At 35.7% G+C, this 5765-nt stretch overlaps 1 non-coding gene across 1 annotated transcript; it reads right to left on the reverse strand.

Annotated features, from left to right (window-relative positions):
- Positions 1-1421: 1421 nt before the first annotated feature.
- Positions 1422-1530, reverse strand: LOC124523070 (U6 spliceosomal RNA). Its single transcript, XR_006964905.1, has one exon. It is a non-coding gene; the product is annotated as a U6 spliceosomal RNA (small nuclear RNA).
- Between the last annotated feature and the right edge of the window lie 4235 nt (positions 1531-5765).

Raw genomic sequence — 5765 nt, forward strand, 5'->3', positions numbered from 1 at the left:
AATACCTTTCCCGGGGCGCCTGGGTGGCTTCCTCTGTTAAGCGTCCGACCTCAGCTCAGGTCATGATGTCACGGATCATGCGTTCAAGCCCCGCCTTGGGCTCTGTACTGACAGCTCAGAGCCTGGAGCTTGCTTCAGATTCTGTTTCCCTCTCTCCAGCTACAAATTTTACTTCTTCTTTCCAGCACCTACACAATTTATAATTATATATTTAGTTGTGAGATACTTTTTAAGTGCTTACCATCCTTATTAGATTATAACCCCATAAGGGAACAGGTGATATCTATTTCTTAATCTTTTGTCTCCAGTGATTAGCACTATACTTACAAAGTACCTGCTCAATAATTAGGAGTTTTACTAGTTACTCTGCTACAAAGGGAAGTGGGGAATGCTGGCATGTGTTATACAACAACCTGTATCCTTTTGTCTCACTTATAAAACATATGTCATTGTGGCAGAACATTTTGAAAATAACTTACTTTCTTCTCTTGGCCCCTAGACATTGGTAATGTGTTTTAGTTGACTAGAGTCCACCAGTTCCACTTATATACATGGACTGTTGATCTCAGCTAGGAGAGCTGCAACTAAAGAAACACCTATGTCACCAACCTAATAAATTGGTACACACAGACCTTTTTAAACTAATAACAATCAGTAATAGTAACTGATAGCGAGTTTTAGATAAATGCCAAGCTCTGAGTTAAGCACCGTGTATATATTATCTCTTAAAAAAATGTATATGAGATAAATACTCTTTTATTATCCTAATTTTCCCTGTGGACACAGGGAGAAAAAACATTACACCCAAAGTCACTTATATATTAAGTGGTTGAGTCAGGGTTCTAACTTAGCTCTTTCTGAGTCAAGTAAGCACAGGATTTTTTAATTTTTTTTTTTTAACGTTTATTTATTTTTGGGACAGAGAGAGACAGAGCATGAACGGGGGAGGGGCAGAGAGAGAGGGAGACACAGAATCCGAAACAGGCTCCAGGCTCTGAGCCATCAGCCCAGAGCCTGACGCGGGGCTCGAACTCCCTGACCGCGAGATCGTGACCTGGCTGAAGTCGGACGCTTAACCGACTGCGCCACCCAGGCGCCCCTAGATTGACTTTTCTAAAGAAAGATATACTTGCTGGATTAGAGTAGATGATCATCATGTCCAGGCAAACTGCCTTTTATAAATTAATTGAACTGTTTACTTACAGAACTGAATTATATATTTAAATCATATGCACTATATATATGCATGCTATATATTATATGCACAGTAATATATATTACATATATTTATTTGCTAGTACATAAGAGTTAACATTTATCAAATGCTTACTGTGAGCCTAATTCTAAATTAAGTAGTGTTAAAAGAGGTGTTATCTCATTTAAAGATCATACCTTATGCAGTAGTACATTTGCCACTTAAAAAAAATATGGAATGGTTCATAAATTTGTGTGTCATCCTTGTGCAGGGACCTTGCTCATCTTCCCTGGATTGTTCCAATTTTAGTATATCTGTTGCTGAAGTGAGCACAATACTTTCCACTTTTTATAGGTGACAGAACTGAGGTGCAAAAAGAAATAAGGACACTTTTCCTGAGGTCATATCATTTATAAATGATGGAGCCAGGTTTGGAATACAAGACCATTTGACTCATAGGATACATTTATCATCTATGTCTTTCTTCTCAAATCTCTAAACTGACCAGGGATTAAAAATTTTTAGCAGTATTTTTCACGTGTCTTCTGAGTATTTCTCTGTCATTCAGTACAGTTGGATATATGGAATATTCTCTGTCATGAGAATTTAGGCACTTGGAAATGTACTTAGTAAGTGCAGGCCACCTCAGGGTATTAATTTTTACAGTAACTCCTGTTAGTAAGACCTTAGTAAATCCTAAAATGTTACTCTTCCTTTAAAGAAAAACATTAGAACCTTTCTTCTCCCCAGTGTCTGACAGTCATAAAAGCTTGACCAGCCTAGGACAAAGAAGTCAACACTTCAATATCAAGTTGATATGAGAGCCTTTAGGATAATGACCATCACTTTTGTAGGTCTTATGCTGCAAACGTGTATAGCATTGCCTAATTAATTTTAGTGGATTGATTGACATGTGCAGTCACCTCATTCTTGTATTGCTACCTGAGACCATACTTTGGCTGGGGCCTCGTCTTACCACTTCCTAATTTGTATAAATTCCTCTAGCTCTCAGATACATTGATCTGCATTTGCTTAAGGTTGTGCCTTGTGGATTAGGAAACTTTAGAAACACTTGGAGAAACAATATTTTTCTGAAAACGTAAAACAGGAATTTGTATGTTATGTTTTCAGTTATTCACATATCTTGTCAGATCAAGAACAAAAACTTTGGGATTTAAAAAATTATGCAAATGCAGTAATTCAGCTTGCAAATGAACTATTAGTCATTTTTCTTAGCCTACAGATTTGATTTAATAACATGTTTAAGTGTAGACAAGTCTCTTTTAAGTATTTGATCATTCATGTTCTTCTCTCTGGAGAACTTCACTTATGCTAGAACCAAGTTAGCATGTCTAGAAAATGATGTGAAGTAGAGAATTTTGACTATATGACATCAAACTGCACAACCTAGAAGGGATGGATCAAATATTTGAAACAAAACTTTTCAAAACTGAAGCAGGAAGAAATAGAAAATCTGAACAGACCAACTAAAAGTAACACAATTTCTCCATACAGAGAAAGACAGATACCATATGGTTTCACTCTTATGTGGATCCTGAGAAACTTAACAGGAACCCATGGGGGAGGGGAAGGAAAAAAAAAAAAAGAGGTTAGAGTGGGAGAGAGCCAAAGCATAAGAGACTGTTAAAAACTGAGAACAAACTGAGGGTTGATGGGGGGTGGGAGGGAGGGGAGGGTGGGTGATGGGTATTGAGGAGGGCACCTTTTGGGATGAGCACTGGGTGTTGTATGGAAACCAATTTGTCAATAAATTTCATATATATATAAAAAAATAAATAAAACAGAAACAAAAAAAAATAAAAGTAACACAATTGATTCAAAAATCAAAAAAACTACAGAAAACCCCCCAAAAGTCCAGGATCGGATGGATTCACAAGTGAATTCTATCAGATATTTAAAAAAGAGTTAATACCTATTCTCCACAAACTATTCCAAAACATAGAAGAGGAAGGAAAGCTTCCAGATAACATTCTAAAATGACAACATTACCAAAACCAGAAAAAGACCGCCCCCCGCCATGCCATACACACACACACACAAAACTACAGGTCAATATCCCTGATGAACTTATATACAAAAGTTCTCAATGAAATATTAGCAAACCACATACAAAAATACTTTAAAAATAATATTCACCATGATCAGGTGAGATTTATTCCAGGGATGCAGGGATGGTTCAGTATTCACTAATCAATTGTCATACACCACATCAACAAAATGCAGGAGAAAATCATCCTACACTGACAGTGTGGAGCCTGCTTGGGATTCTCTCTCTCTCTCCCTCTATCTCTTTCTTCTCCCATACTCTCTCTTTCTCTCTCTCTCAAAGTAAATAAATAAACTTAAAAAAAATCAATCACCATGATCAAGTGAGATTTATTGCTGGGTTGCAAGAGTGGTTCAGTATTCACAAATCAATCAAGGTGCCACATCACATCAACAAGAGAAAGGATAAATATCTTATCGTTTCAATAGATGCTGAGAAGCATTTGATGATGTACAACATCCACTCATGATAAAAATCCTTAGCAAGGTAGGTTTAGAGGGAACATACCTCAACAAAATTAAGCCCATATATGAAAACACCCACAGATAATATCATATTCAATGGTGAAAAACTGGGAACTTTTCTCCTAAGGTCAGGAACAACACAAGGATGTCCATTCTCACCAGGTTTATTCAACGTGGTACTGCAATAGTTAGCCACAGCATTCAGAAAAGAAAAAGGAATAAAAGGCATCCAAACTGGTAAGGAAGAAGTAAAACTTGTACTGTTCACAGATGACATGATACTGTATTTGGAAAACCCTAAAGACTCTACAAAAACAAGTAAAACTGATAAATGATTTCAGTAAGATTGCAAGATCTACAAAATCAATATACAGAACTCCGCTGCATTTCTATACACTAATAATGAAGTAACAGAAAGAGAAATTAAGAAAACAACCCCATTACAATTGTACCAAAACTGATCAAATACCTCGGAATAAACTTAACAAAGGAGGTGAAATAACTGTACTCTGAAAAAATATAAAACATTGATGAAAGAAATTGAAGATGACACAAATTGAAAGATATTCTATGCTCATGGAATGGAAGACAAATATTGTTAAAATGTCCATACTACCTAAAGCAATCTACAAATTTAGTGCAATACCCATCAAATTACCAATAGCATTTTTCACTAAACTAGAATAATCCCAAAATCTGTATAGAACCACAAAAGACCCCAAATAGCCCCGAAAAACAAAACTAGAGGTATCATAATTCCAGATTTCAAGATATACTACAAAGTTATAGTAATCAAAACTATGGTACTAGCACAAAAAATAGACACATAGTTTAATAGAAAAGAATATAAAATCCAGAAGTAAACCCATGATTATATGGTCAATTAATCTTCAACACAGTCAAGAATATGCAATGGGGAAAAGGCAGTCTTTTCAACAAAACTGTGTTGGGAAAACTGGACAGCTACCTGCAAAAGAATAAAATTGGAACACTTTTTACTATATACACAAAAATAAACTCAGAATGGATTAAAGATCTAAATGTGAGAACTGAAACCAAAAATTTTCTAAAAGAGACTGCAAGCAGTAATTTCTTTGATTTCAGCCACAATTTTCTAGATATGTCTCCTAAGGAAAGGGATACAAAAGCAAAAATAAACTATTGGGACTACATCAAAATTAAAAAAAAAAAACCTTTGCATAGCAAAGGAAATAATCGACAAAACTAATGGACAGTTTACTGAATGGGAGAAGATATTTGCAAATGACATATCCAATAAGGGATAGTATCCAAAATGCAACTCAACCCCAAAAAATAAACAATCCAATTAAGAAATGGGCAGAAGACATGAACAGATATTTCTCCAAAGAAGACATACAGATGGCGAACAGACACACAAAAACATGCTCAACATCACTGACCATCAGAGAAATGCAAATCGAAACCACAATGAGATGTCACCTCACACCTGTCAGAATGTAAAGTAAAAAACACAAGAAAAAAAATGTTTGTGAGGAGGTGGATAAAATGGAACTCTTGTGCACTGTTGGTGGAGCTACTGTGGAAGAGAGTATGCAGGTTTCTCAGTAAATTAAAAATAGAGTTACCATATGATCCAGTAATTCTATTACTGGGTATTTACCCAAAGAATATGAAAACAGTAATTGGAAAAGATATGTGTACCCATATGTTTATTGCAACATTATTTACAATAGCCCAGATATGGAAACAGCCCAAGTGTCCATCAGTAGATGGATAATTTCATTATATATAATAGAATAGTATTCAGGTACAAAAAAAGAATGAAATATTGCCATTCGCAACAACATGGAGGGATCTAGAGGGCATAATGCTAAGTGAAATAAGTCAGTCAAAGAAAGACAAATACTATATGATTTCACTTGTATGTGAAATTTGAAGGAAAAAAACCCAAAGGAACAAAGAGAAAAAGAGACAAACAAGAAAAAAATAGGCTCTTCACTATGGGGAACAAACTGATGGTTACCGAATGGGAGGTGGGGGGAAGACAGGTGACAAG

This window comes from Lynx rufus, unplaced genomic scaffold (genome assembly GCF_022079265.1).
Source record: "Lynx rufus isolate CCGP_SWC_20201006 ecotype Redwood Valley unplaced genomic scaffold, mLynRuf1.p SCAF_1, whole genome shotgun sequence".
NCBI classification, from domain to species: Eukaryota; Metazoa; Chordata; class Mammalia; order Carnivora; family Felidae; genus Lynx; species Lynx rufus.